General features: G+C 43.3%; 2 long non-coding RNA genes across 2 annotated transcripts in view; one reads left to right on the forward strand and one right to left on the reverse strand.

The window, feature by feature from the left end:
• The window catches only part of LOC116282052 (uncharacterized), a 58,603-nt gene that overhangs the window by 2,971 nt on the left and 40,784 nt on the right, over window positions 1–14,848 (forward strand). The window contains exon 2 of the long non-coding RNA XR_004191510.2: window positions 7,033–7,120. This is a non-coding gene — a long non-coding RNA (uncharacterized lncRNA). The remainder of the gene's footprint in view (window positions 1–7,032; window positions 7,121–14,848) is intronic.
• Window positions 7,030–11,708, reverse strand: LOC140698737 (uncharacterized). Its single transcript, XR_012076622.1, has 3 exons — window positions 11,653–11,708; window positions 10,680–10,890; window positions 7,030–7,145 (listed from the first exon to the last, which is right to left on the reverse strand). It is a non-coding gene; the product is annotated as an uncharacterized lncRNA (long non-coding RNA).

Consider the following 14,848-nt stretch of genomic DNA (forward strand, 5'->3'; position numbering starts at 1 on the left):
TGGTTGCCACATCTTTCTTCCATGCGTGTTGGCTGTTACCCCTTTGACTGGGGATGTGGCTGGTGTTGTGATATTTATAGGCTGCCCTGATTGTTGTTGTTGAGCGGGGCCTCTTTTTTGTTCTGTGGCTGTCACAGCCTTAACAGGGACCAAGTCTGTTCCCCTGTTGCTGGAATAGAGGCTTCTAGACCCATTTCTGAGCTGTGGTATGTGGTAGGCAGGGTTGGAGCGCATCAGGTGGGAAGAGAGTCACTGAGTATACCTCTACAGGAGATGTCCACTGGGAAGTGCCCTCTGTGGTGTTGTCTGTCGCTTGTTATGCGGGCTTAGAAAGTACTCTTTGTTGACGCTGCCTTTGTCCCCACCTTAGTTGTGGGAATGTTGGCCACCCACTCTGGTGTCCCTCAGGTTCTGGACCTCAGGAACCACCAGGGCGGATCCGCCATTGTCAGGTGCTAGGGCCCGCTGTAGTGAGCATACAGTCACACACCCGAATCTGTGGTGTGCTGCAGGGTCAGTGCAGACCCCAGCCCCACCTCCAAGTATGGTACAGTACGCCGGCATGCTATATATACCTGTACTTGCCCCCATTGTGCACCAGAACTCCACTCACTGCCTGTTCATCCCAGAGGCGTGGGTCCACAAAGGGTCCAGAGAGAGCAAATCCACCCTCTCTGCCTGGGGCTGTAAACAAATCTCAGTTCTGCCTGTGAAGTTGCAGGGCCACTGGGTATGGATTCAGCTTTCAGCCCAGCCTCTGCAACAGCAATGGTTATGACCAAGCCCCACCTCTCTTTTCGCGAGAACACACCAACAACAGAGCCAAGTGGAGTCAGGGGCTATGACACTGCTCTGCTGCACCCCTCCACCCCACACACACCAGCAGTAGTGCTTTTTTATGAGGGTCCTAGGCTGTTCTGTTCCGCACACACCCTCAGCCAGAGCTCACACCGCCCTCCAGTCCCCTGAGGCTGCCTCTGTGCAGTGGGCCCAGCCGCCTCCCTGGGCTCCTCACCGATCTCCAGCAGCCAGTCCCGACTTGCCCTCCTGGCTTGCGTCTAGGGCTGGGGATCGCAGGGGCCCTCCGTGCCCATTTATCTTAGTTCTGTCTGCCAAGCGGCTGCCGCTCTCCCCTCCAAGCCTCAGAAGCTCTGCTTCTGTCCCCTCTGACTTCCTGGCTGGAGAAGGGGTGTCCCAGCGTGAGGGTGCCTTTCTTTCTTTTCTGCTCCCTCCCTGCAGGACTGGTCTTGCTCCGATTTTTTTCTTTTTTCCTCTCACTGGATTTTGTGAGAATCTTCCTGTGTTTCGAAGCAAGAGACACTGCCACATTTCAGTAGGTGTTCTGTGCGATTCAGTGGGTTTGTAGATGTAATTCTTGGTGTATTTGTGGGAGAGAGCGAGCTGTGAGTCTCTACTCCATCATCCTGGCACCTGCCTCTAGAAGTTCCACCCTATTTTAAGTGCAGGCCAATTCCCCTCATTTTCTCCATGATAGTCATGACCTTTATTTTGTTTTCCCTGCTCTGAAGGCTCACTGGCCCTTCAATTGAGCTCTCACCTTAGTCCTCTGGCATCCTGGTTCTCCAGCTTTACCACACTATTCTGTTCTTTAAATCCTGTGTTTTCTTGTTTCTAGACTTTGTTCATGCTGTGCTTTCAGCCTGGAATGCCATCTCCCCATGTCTCACCTAATTTTAAAGTTCCAGTTCAAATTCCTCCTTCTCCATAGAGCCTTCTCTCATATTCCCAAGGATGCTCAGACCTCATTCCTTTCTGTTTACTGTAATAGCAGTTTGTTGTCTTTTCACCCAAGTGTGCCATGAAGTCCTGGGGTAGGGCTGTGTCTCCTCTCTCTCCAGTTACCAGCACAGAAGGCACTATCAATACATGTTTTGGACACAGGGCAGTGAATGGGCAGCCCTGGGCTGAGCCTTGATTATCTTTTTTTTTTCCCTAGGAGGGGCACAGAGCCCAGCTGGGTCTTGTTATCCATAAGTAGTTTCCTGTGGGACAAGGAGAAGGATCAAATGCTAGATAACCAGGCCATGGTGCTTGGTCTGTCTGAAAGCTTGGGTAGACATGTCAGCCAGTGCTCAAGGGCCTGCTCTCCCCACCTGAAAGCATCATCTCTGTCATTCAGCATAGAGCTGATTTTTCCCAGACAGTGTCAGTGTGACAGTATCAGCTACCATAAATGAACATTTAGTAGCTGCTGGGCACTGTCTTGTATGCTTTCAATGCACTATTTAATCTTCATGGCTGCTTTGCGAGGCAGGCATTTTGATATCACAGTTTCAGAAGAGAAACCAGAAAGAGTAAGTGACTTACTTAAGGTCCTACAGTAAATATGTGAGGGGTGTGTGTTTCCAGTTAGGATTTAATTAATTCCAAAGCCCAAGCTCATAGCACAGAGACCCTCGTGGCTGATGAGGTGAGGGAGCCTCGGCAAGGTCACCCTGACTCAGATTCTTGCTGAAGCCAGCATGGGAGTCACAGAGGCATGGCACTCCAGGAGGGGCGGGACCTTGCAGATTTCTGTCAGTGGTGCCTTTGATGCCCTATGGTAGAGGCTAGCGGTTACCCTTCATAAAGTCAACTTTAGAAGTCCGGAGCTGCCTCCTAAGCATTCCTGCCTGTGTGCTCTGGGTTCAAAGCCCAGCCCCAGAGGTCAGGTGTGAATAACAATGCCCATCTCAAAGGGTTGTGGCAAGGAAGGAGTGAGACAGAATACCTCAAAATAGTAGGGGGTCAAAAATTTTCTTTCTCCTTTGCTTCTTGTAGGGAGTTTCTATCACATGAGGATATACCTAAACTCGTCTTCTCACTCTGTTTCTGCCCTGTACACCCTCTTAAGTGTTCCTGCTTCCCCTAGTCCATTGAGTGTTGCCCTGGGGTGCAGTTAAGGAAAGAAAGTCTAACATTGAGGGCTTTACAAATAAGCTATCCATATTGCTTCTGTGTACTCTCTCCTTTCATCTTCGCAAGCACCTTAAAAGGGAGATTCTGTTATTACCCACGAGGAAACTGAGGCACAGAGAGGTCCAGGGCCTTCCCTGTGGCTCCAGTGCTCACTAATTAATGGCAGTAATGAGATTCCAACCTACATCTGACTCTTTGTACTCAGCGAGCACCCCTCTTCCCTAACCCCTTCACCATGGAAAGTGACCCCATCCATTTCCTTTCTCGTCTCTGACAAGAAAGAAGGAGAGTTCTGTGAGGCCCATGGCAATGAAGCAGTTGTGAGTTTAGGAGGATTTAGGCTTCTTGAGTCATTTTGTGTGACTCATTTACCCTCTCTTGATGGAGGGAGGAAGAGGGTTTTGGAAGAGAGAAAGATGGTCTGAGTAATCAGAGAGTGTCTTGCTGGTGGTTTTTGATGGACTATTAGAGTCAATATTTCTTGCTTTTGACCTCACTTGCGTTTCATTCTATCAGTAATGAAATGTTTTGCTTCAGTGAAAATGTTCCCCTAGCCAGATTTTTATTTATTTACTTACTTATTTATAACCTACCCCAATCCACAAAGGATTTCAGGTTGCTTACCACAGGAGAAGAAACCATAAAACAATGTTAAAATATCAATAAGGATAGAGAATCAGGACGAAGAAAAATGTAAATAAACTTGGAGAGACAAGACCGGGGCTTAATAATAACAGCTGATGTTTATTGGGTTCTTGCTGCATGCAAAGGAATTTGTGTACATTATTTCATTTACTCCTTTAAAAAGTCCTGTGAGGTAGGTGCAATTATTTTCTTTGTTTTGGGGTATAGGGAGCTGAGGCTCAGCTTAAATACAATGTTCAAGGTCACAGAGCTAGTAAGTGGTAGAGCCAGTCTTTAACTCTAGTTTGATTTTGGAACTGAGGCCCTCAACCACTGTCCTGTCCCACCTGTCCAAGGGACAAAAGACCACAGGGGCCTCTAGAGTACTGCACTTGAGCCTCAAATTCAGTTTTGATCTTCTTGGATATCAAAATGGAAGGGAACCACATAAACAAAAGAAAGGACAAAAATCACATGATCACCTCAATAGATTCAGAAAAAGCATCTGTAAAATTCAGCATCCACTTATGATAAAAACTCTTACCAAAGTGGGTTTAGAGGGAATGTATCTCAACATACTAAAAGCTGTTTATGACAAACGCACAGCCAGCATAATACCCAATGGTGAAAAGCTGAAAGCCTTCCTGCTAAAATCTGGAACAAGACAAGGATGCCCACTCTCACCACTTCTATTCAACATAGTGTTGGAAGTCCTAGCCACAGCAATCAGACAAGAAAAAGGGATCCAAGTTGGAAGAGAAGAGGTAAAATTGTCACTATATGTGGATAATGTGATACTATATATAGGAAACCCTAAAGGCTTCACACAGAAACTACTAGAGCTGATAATTTGGCAAGGTAGCAGGATACAAGATTAACATATAGAAATCAGTTGCATTTCTTTACACTAACAATGAAGTATCAGAAAAGGAAAGTAAAGAAACAATCTCTTTTAAAATTGTATCCAAAAAAATAAAAATGCTCAAAAATAAATCTGACCAAGGAGATGAAAGACTTATACACAGAGAACTACAAAACACTGATTAAGGAAATTGAAGATGACTTAAAGAAATGGAAAGATATCCCGTGTTCTTGGATTGGAAGAATTATTATTTTTAAAATGGCCGTACTGCCTAAAGCAATCTACAGATTTAATGCAATCTCTGTCAAATTACCCAGGACATTTTTTGCAGAACTAGAACAAATAATCCTAAGGTTTATATGGAATCACAAAAGATCCAGAATTGCCAAAGCAATACTGAAGAAAAAGAATGAAGATGGAAGTATTACCCTCCCAGACTTCAGACTATACTACAGAGCTGCAGTAATCAAAACAGCATGATTTTGGCACAAAAACATGCCAAAAACATATGGATCAGTGGAACAGAATATAGAGCCCAGAAATAAACCCGCAGATTTACAGTCAATTAATCTTTGACAAAGGAAGCAAGAATATACAATGGAGAAAAGACAGTCTCTTCAACCAGTGGTCTTGGGAAAACTGGACAGCCACATGTAAATCAATGAAATTAGAACACCATACACAAAAATAAACTCAAAATGGCTTAAAGACTTAAACATAAAACAAGATACTATAAACCTCTTAGAAGAAAACACAGGCAAAACATTTTCTGACATAAGTCTCAGCAGTGTTCTCCTAGGGCAATCTACCCAAGCAATAGAAATAAAAGCAAAAATAAATAAGTGGGGCCTAATTACCTTTATAAGTTTTTGTACAGCAAAGGAAACCATAAGCAAAACAAAAAGACAACCTATGGAATGGGAGAAAATATTTGCAAATGATGTGACTGACAAGGGCTTAATTTCCAGAATATATAAACAGCTCATACAACTTAATAATAAAAAAACAAACAACCCAATCAAAAAATGGGCAGAAAACCTAAATAAGCAATTATCCAGTAAAGACATGCAAATGGCCAATAGGTACATAAAAAATGCTCAATACTGCTAATTATCAGAGAAATGCAAATCAAAACTACAGTAAGGTATCACCTTATGCTGATCAGAATGGCCATCATTCAAAAGTCCACGAACAATAAATGCTGGACAGGGTGTGGAGAAAAGGGAACCCTCCTACATTGCTGATGGGAATATAGTTTGGTGCAGCCATTATGGAAAACAGTATGAAGATTCCTCAAAAAACTAAAAACAGACTTACGTTATGATCCAGCAATCCCACTCCTGGGCATATATCTGGAGGGAACTCTAATTCAAAAAGATACACCCCAGTGTTCATAGCAGCAGTATCTGTAATAGCCAAGACATGGAAGTAACCTGAATATTCATTGACAGATGACTGGATAAGGAAGTTGTGGTATATTTATATGATGGAATACTACACAGCCAGAAAAAGAATAAAATAATGCCATTTGCAGCGACCTGGATGGACCTGGAGATCATCATTCTAAGTGAAGTAAGACAGAGAAAGAAAGAAAAATGCCATAAGATATCACTCATAAGTAGAATCTTAAAAAAAAAAGTCACAAATGAACTTCTTTACAAAACAGAAACAAACTCAGACATAGGAAACAAACTTATGTTTACTAGGGGAAAGGGGGTGGGAAGGGATAAATTGGGAGTTCAAGATTTGCAGATACTAACTACTATATATAAAATAGATAGACAAGATTCTTCCTGTCTTGTATAGCACAGCAAACTATAGCCAATATCTTGTAGTAACTTATAATGAAAAAGAATATGAAAACAAATATATGTATGTATATGTATGATTGAAACATTATGGTGTACATGAGAAATTGATACAGCATTGTAAACTGATTATACTTCAGTAAAAAATTAAATTAAAAAGTAAAAGTCAGTTTATGTATTGATTAGTAATTAGCTATTAGATTGGTTTTGCATGGCCTCCTACCTCACCATCTTGGCTGCCAGCAAGACCACGGTGAGGGTGTGTGCCTGTGTGCATGTAAAAATCCCCTCCAAAAAAGAAGGAAGGCTCATAGCGAAAAAAAATGTGACAATGAATATACACATGTTCATGTAGAACTGAAAAATTGTGCTCTACACAATTTGACACATTATAAAATGACTATAACTCAATAAAAAATGTTAAAAAAAATAAAAATGAATAAATAAAAGAGATAAAAAGAAGGAAGGGAAACAGCGAGTTACTTGGAACTAATGCTCTCATATCCTTCAAGTTTTTGTCACTTTCTCAGTGAGGCCCACCCTGACCACAATCTTTAATTGATACTGGAGCCTACCTCTTCCTGCCCCCTTCAGTAGTCCTGGTCTCCCTTTGTCTTTGCTTTTATAGTCACATGTTTTACCTTCCAACATATTGGATAATTTATAAATTATGTTATATATTTTAAATATTATATTACACACCACGTACTTTATATAACACATGAGGTTCTATAATATATTCTGTATTAATACATTTATTTATGAACTACAAGTTGGATACTTTATTTAATATGTTCACTGTCTGTCTTCTTCCACTAGAATACAACATCCTCATGGGCGTGGATCCTTGTCTGGTTCAATCACTGATGGATCCCGAGGGTCGCGGAAAATGCCTGGTATATAGCAGGTACTCGATACATTTTTGTTGAACACTTGAATGACAATTTTAGAGAGGAAGGACAGAACGATATATGTAAAGTGGCAAAGCAGGTTATTTTTCTTTTTTCTTTTTTTGCTAGCTCATATTTTCTTTCCCTTCCCTCCTGCTTTCTTTTCTCCTTTTCTTTCTTTTTCTGTACTCATTTCCATGATGAAATTGAGGCAGTTCTAGCACTTAGCTCTCAGAGCAAGTCTGATTCTGACGGTAGACCCTTAGGGTCCCAGTGACCTCAGTGTCATTGTTATAGCAAATGCAGAAATGGGATTCATGAGGCTGACCTGGGTGGGGTCTCTTAGTGAAAGCTGGACATTCTCTCCGCACCTAAATCAGCAAAGGTAATCCTTTTAGGGGTCTAGGAAAAGTGTCCGAGTACCATTCCCAAGGATTTGGGTTTCAGAGCAGATGGCTATGGGGATGGAGATGGGAAAAGGAAAAACAGAACTTTTGTGTGAAACAATTGATTTAAAGGGAGGATATCCTTGTGTTCCTAAGAGCTCACCTCCGGAGTCATATTTCTTGGCTACAAGCCCAAAGAATGAAAAGCCAAGGACATTAGCGAGGTTTATCAGAGGAGAGCTGGAGCTGAGACCAATTGCTGGGGTGTGTTCGGGTGAGGGTGTGATGTGAGCTTGCTTAGGAGCTGGCCACAGATCCAGGCCAAACCTTTAGGAGCCATAGACACCAGCCCATCAGCTCAAGGTGAGGGCCAAGGGCACCTGGCTGCCAATCCCAGGAAGAAGCATCAGAAACACTTGTCTCAGGAAGGGTGGGAGTCAAAATTTGTGTCTCCCGTGGCCACTGCTCTGGGCTCCTGCAAAGCAGACTTACTGAGCACCTACTCAGAGTTAGCCACTGTTCTAGAAGCTGGGTACATGCTAGAGAACAAGACGGTTTCTCTGCTCTCTTGGGATTTAAATTCTGGTGGGGATACACTGCCGATGAAAACTGGGTTAAAACAATGAATAAAAGGATAATTTCAGACAGTAGTAAGCACAATGAAGGAAAAGAAAAGAGAGCGGGGTGGTGGGGAGTGTAGGTGGAGAGGAGACACTTTTGGTGGGGAGTGCTCGGGGAAGGCCTCTCTGAGGAGATAACATTTGAACCAGCACTTGAGTTATAAGAGGAACCAGCTGAGCAGAGAAGGGGACGAGCTTCCCCAGGCAGAACTCTCTCTTCTGGGCAGGGCTGAAAGGCCCGCGTGAGAGATGAGGTGGGAGAGGCTGGCCAGAGTCGGGCTGCCGGGGGTCTTGAAGGCTGTGGGAGGAGTTTGGGTTTTATTCTCAAGTGCTGGGAAGCTACAGGAGGTTTCTCAGTGGGGAGAGTGATGAGCTCTGGACTTGATCCGAGGGTGTCTGAGACGGCAGCAGCAGCGTAGAAGCACCGAGAACCCCAGCCCTTCTCTCTCAGAGGGCCCTCAGAGGCTGTGTAGCCCCGTGCTCTCCACACTGGCTATGTCTCAGAATCATTTGGGGAAAACGTTAAAAGAATATGGATTCTCAGGCTCCCCCCAGAGGAAAAATCTGGTTCAGTGGGATGGAGGTGAGGCTCAGTCTTAAGGAAATTTCCCCGAATGATCCTGCTTATTGGCCAGGGTTGGGAACAACCAGCTCGGTCAAGGCCCCCCTTCAGGAGGAGTATACTGAGGTTCAGGGAGGAGAAATGCCTTGCCTGAGGTCACACAGTGAGTTAATTGCTGACCGGTTTCCTGACCCCGGAGCAGTGCACGGCCAGGGGTCTCTGGCAGCAAGTCACAGAAGTGACCATTGGCTAACCTAAGCAAAGGGGAATTTATTGGAAGGCCATGGGGAAGCTCTTGGATGGAAGGGAAGACTGAAGAAACATGCTTGGAAAGGTGGGTTCAGGAAGCTCCAGAAGTTTTCAGCATTGAGAACATCTCCACAACCACCTCCAGGTGCCACTGGAAGGATGCATGAGCACATAAGTTCTCCTCCTTCTTTCCTGCCATCGAAGTCCTGGGAGAGTGAGTCCGACTGGCTGAGTTCTGGTTGTGGGCTCACCCCACTGACTAGGGGAGGGCACACCTTGATTGACAGTCCCAGCCAGACTTCGGAGAGTTCCTCCAAAAGGATATCAGAAGTTTGTTACCAAAAGAGCAGCCAAAAATATCCATTATGCGTGGCACCTCAGAGGGTTATAAAGATCAGTCATCATTGTCATCATTGCTGTGATGGTAGCAATACTGATTCATTTAATATTTACAATGTGCCAGGTACTATTCAAAGTATGCTACATATATTAAGTAATTTAACTTGTACTTTAAGGCTATGGTGCAGGTACTGAGGTAGGCACTGAGCTAGGAAACTGAAGCACAGAGTAGGTTTGTTAGCAACTAATGTCTAGATTCTGTTTTTATAGATTCCAAAGCTCATTCATACCTATTGTCTAATTTGCTCCCCATAGCAAGCTGTAAGGACAGACATTTTTTCAGGTGGAGAAAGCAAGTGCACATGGTCTAGAGTCACACAGCTAGTAAGTGGCAGAGTCTTTGGACTCATCTAGTCACTCATTCATTCACTCATTCATAGGAATAAAGGTAGGGAGATAGAAGGCTGATGCAGTGGTTCAGGCAAAAAATCATGGTTGCCTGGATTAGGATGATGGCACTGGAGATGGAAGGAAGTGAATGGAGAAGAGAAAGAAGTGGAATTGACAGGACTTGCTAATTGGATGAGCGTGGGGGGTGGTTTAAGATGAGGGCAAGGTTTGGACTTGGATAACTAGGTGAAGAGTGGTGCCATGTACTGTGGGTAAAGACTAGCTGAGGGGCATTCTGGTTGGGAGAGGGGATGACACGCTCTGTTTAGGACAAGTGGTGTTGGAAGTTCCAGTGGGTCAGGGATGTGGAGAAATACAGGGGTTTGCAAAACTTTTGCCTCCAGATCCGATGCCCTACCCACAGTGCCTTGCTAATTTAGAATCTCAATCTGTAAGAACACTCAGAAACCCAGTTTGTCAGATCAAACTTTAGAGATTCTCCCTCTCATTTCAGATGAGGAAACAGAGGCCAGAGCAAAGTTGCTGAGCTAAAACCAGATCCTGAGCTTCCCAGAAGGCCCCTTCCCTACCACCCACAGTACCCTGGTTCAGAGGGTGCACACTGGAAACCTGAAGCTCAATCTAGTCTCCAGAAGGGCTCTGTTTGGCCTACAACTAATTCAAATTAGTTGCCATCATTAAAAAGAAATTAGGACATTTCAAGTACAAATCCATCCACAGAATATCTGGTAACTTCAGGCTCACATGCCTACATGACAGTGACCAATGGATCTGGGTAGCAATTGCTCCCTTAAGGCAGGGCATGTCCAGTTTTCCACAGTCTCCACTCTTCCCCCCATAACTGAGGGCATGTGTTATTTGCCATTTATCAAGATGCTTGCTCTGTTGTTTTTCTTAAAGGGGAAAGTCATGTATTTCCTGTGACCTCTCTAAAATATCTTTTATCTGACCCCAGCTTGCTTCATTTCCTGGTCTCTGTAAGCATTTGAGTTTTGACCCCATCACTTACCCTCTGTGAACCACACAGTCCTCATTTGTGAAGTGAGGCGTTTGAATACAATGATTCCAAGGTCCTTTCTAGCTCTGGTTTCCAAGGCTCTCTAAGTCTGCACTTTGGAAGTGAGTTGTGCTATTGACAATGCTTAATTGTTCTGCAGATGGTTTTTGAGGGATTGCTCACCCTTGACACTTTTGTCCTTGAATGATGATTTATCTAAGCCCTTGGAAGAAAAATGCCTTTCATTTTGGGAGTTTATCCTTCATCTTTTGATTTTGGAAAAAAGATGAGTACTTCAAACAATGCAGCGTAGCTGCAGTTGCTAGGAAGGGAGTGTAGTTACAGAGGCTGTGTGGAGACAAGGCCATCAGAAAACTCTTGTCTCCCTTCCTGCCTTCCCTTTTCTTCCCTCCCTCCCTCCTTCATTCTCTATCTGTCTCTCTTTCTTTTGAGCAAAGATGTCATAATCAATAACCCCTTCTACAAAGACCAATCGTAGTCACCAGTAGAATTTAGGTTGCCCTGAATACAAAGGTTAATTTCTTAAGACCACTCCCACCAGCCAAACTATTAAATGCTCAGTGAAGTGACCTCCTGGGTTTTAATTCTGGTTCTACCACTCTATTGTCATTTGACCTTGGGCAAGTCATTTATTTTTCTCTGGGCCTTAGTTTCCCCATCTGTAAAACAGAAGGTTGAAGGAAATGCTTGGATTCTCTTGCAGTTCCTTCCAGCCCAAATATTTTAGAAGGAGACTGATGAGATTTAGAGAATAAGGTAGCATCAGCAGGTAAGGTCTCTGCGACTTTCTTTCCAGGTCAGCAAGGCTCTGGGACCCCTTCACCTTAAAGCCATGATATTCAACTATAGATCTTCGGCTTTCTCTCCTCTGGCTAATTTAGTCAATGGTAAAATAAGGATTTCTGTCTATCCTTCTCAGTAGATGTGATGTGTCCTGGGTATCTGCCTTGCTAAGAAATCTTACTTTTGGCATCATTCCTTTATTGTAGAAAGGGCCAGTACCAGGACCTAAATGTCTCTGATTAGGTATTTTTCAAGTCCAGTATAGCCCTCAGACTCTGCAGGTCTCCAGCCGCAGGGATGATTGTGACGATTTAAGCGACAAGTGCGCCCCCTGGTGACCTATGTAAAAATCGCAGAGAGGCTAGCCATTCAACAAATACAGAACTTAAATACTGCGTCTGCCTAACCTTCAAGTCAGGATTAGAAAAATGGACACGTATGTCCTGTAAAGTAATATACAGTCTACAAATGGGACAGTTATGTCTGTGAAGCTTGTATTTCCACTCTCAGAGCCAGCTTTTGGCCACTTGGCATGTCCACCTTCCTGCCCTTCAGTTCTTGACTTTGCATATTGGGGCGAGTGTATATTGAGTTCAATACCGCCATCCTCCAGTCACACATGTCTCTCAGTGCAGCAGTGGAATTGCTTATTCCAGAAGATAGTCAGCTCTCTGTTGTTGGAGAGGTAGAAGCAGGTGTTGCCGGTATCCTTCTTGGGAATGTTAGAAAATGGTAGGGATAAGGTTAGATTCACTGATTCAAATGATCAAATATTTATTGAGTACCTACTATATCCCAGAAACTTCCTGAAAGACAGGATGTACAAGCTGTGAACAAAACAAAGTCCTTCTTTTATGAGCTTACATTTTATTGGAAATAACCCCCAATGTTATCTTCCAACCAGAGATTCTAAGATTCATTAGTTCCAAGTAATGGTAGTCTGGTGTGGCAAACATTTGTAACAGATTTTGGCCAGGGACTCAAGGTCCTAAGGAGATTTTGTATATGAGAGTGAGAGCAATTGAGGCCTCTGGACCTCAACCTGACAGACAGGAGCCCTATAACTAGAAGCTGTTCTGCGTCCTGAAAGTGGAGAGGCTGATTCAAGGTCTTCATCCTGGGGGTAGCTTGTGGATGGGAAGAGAGGACAGAGAAAGAGGACCATGTACAGGCATCAGGAGTTGCATATATTCCCAAGTCACCAGAGTGGAAAGGCATCTTGGAGATGATCTCTTCTAACATCCTCATTTTAGGGATGAAGTAACTGAGACCCAGAAAGGAGTGTCTCTTGAAATCATAATCAATGATCTTCAGAATAGTAATTGAAAATTTAATTTGTATGTATTGATAAAGAAAACAAACATATTATAAATTAGTATAAATAGTGTGATTCTAATTTTGATTAAAAATCATGTGTGATTACCTTTTGGAGCTAAGATTGCAAAAATTTTAAAATTTTTTCAGTATACATTGATGTATTTAAAAATATTCTACAGTGAGAATGCGTAATTGTAAAAAAAAAATTATTCAAAAGAACTTGTATTTTCAGTGCTTCAGAGGAAATACACCAGCACCCAATAGCAGTGGTGGATCACACACACGTACAATTGTTTCTTTTTCACTTTCATGAATTTTCCATGTTTTGTAAATAACTGTTGTAAAGATTGCTAGTTTTCCTAGTATGCAGTTCTCCTCTCCTGCTGGGCATACAGCTGGGTTTCCCTTCCTTGGGGATTATTCTTCCGTGGATCTTGCACTTATTGTAGGATCATATGACTAATTCTGGCCAATAAGTGGTGACCCATGTAATCAGAGGAAATGGTCAAGTTTGCCACAAGGCCACCGCATTTAATTTCCATTGTGAGTCTTTCTAGCAACAGGGAACTCCGTCTCGTGTTGAGATTGAGGTGCCTTGAGATGGAAACTTCTTGCATTGCTGAGCAGTAGGCCAGGGGGACAACTGTTCTGAAGGGGTGCCCAGACATGCTATGGACTTTGTATGAAAAGGAAATACACTTTTACTGGGTTATGTCACTGAGATTTTGGTGGTGTTTGTTGCCACAGCATTACCTAGTCTATACCAACTAATATGGTAACACATATAACATATACTATAGACAACTTACATACTAAAAAGATTACCATTCATAAAGTGTAGTCAAACATGTGCCATAATCAGAAATGTCTATGTCAAATATTGTATTAAATTATATTTTTAATGAATAATCATACTAAGACCGATTTATAATTAAGATCACTTTTTTTTTTCAATTAAGGGATATTGGTTTGTAATGAATTGTTAGCTGAACCACAGACATGGAGTATTGGGAAGGATCACAAAGTTTTATCTTGTACATTCCACAAGTTGATACAGAGGTGTATAGGAACCATCCAATACAAATGAGTTGTCTAAACCAGTCAGTTCCAAAATCTTGACAGGCTGAAATACCAGGAGAATTTTAAAAAATGAAGACTCCTAGGTCACACTTCTGGAGTTTTGATTAAGGAGGTCTAGGGTAGGACCTAGAAATGGCATTTTAAGAAATTCACCATGTGATTTCAATCGCAGGCCTGGGAACCACTGGTCTAGTAGATGGCTTTGAAATTGCATTTGTCATTACTTAAAATTAAGCTTTGTTTAAATTTTGCATTCACATTAAACCTGAAATCACTTCCATAAATTCAGGTCAGGTTCTCTAGAAGCAGAATCCAACATGGGGATTCACATGCAGATGATTTGTTGAGGCGTGCTCTCAGGAGAAACCTGCGAGGGAATGAGGCAAGCCAGGCAGGGAAGGGAAAGAATATGATTTCAGCGAAGTCGAGCCTCAGCATGATCTTGCAGGGAGTTCGGAAGTGCAGATTGCTCTGCAGAGCTTGTCCTACCATGAGTTAAGGAAACCAGGCTTCTATACACCCCCACACACTGGGCAGTCATTGGCTTCAGGCAGCCTGGGTCGAGGGTAATGTAAATGGTGAGGTGGCTCCAGTCACCCAAGGACAATTTTTGGGTGGCATTTGGAGAGCTCTTAGCAGGAATTCAGTTGGCAGCTGGGGGATAAGTGTACCAAACTGGAAAAAGGGGCCTCAGGGGCACCAGTAGCATTTGCCCTAGGCTACCTCTCGCACCGCTTAGATCCACTTGCATCTCGGATTGACTTCACTCCATCTTGTCTCAGCTTCTCCGGGGTTCTGGATGGCCACAGTTGGCAGTGATTGTTACAAGAGAGGAATGGGTTGAGTTACAGCCCCTAGTTCGGCAGCTACCCCCAGGCTGCTGCTGACACATTTCACCTCCCTTCTCTACCACCCATTAGAGAGTCTCTTCACCTCTGCTGAGCATTTCTGCTGGTCTAGGTGGCTTGACATGGTGGAAT

This window comes from Vicugna pacos, chromosome 10 (genome assembly GCF_048564905.1).
Source record: "Vicugna pacos chromosome 10, VicPac4, whole genome shotgun sequence".
Lineage (NCBI taxonomy): Eukaryota > Metazoa > Chordata > Mammalia > Artiodactyla > Camelidae > Vicugna > Vicugna pacos.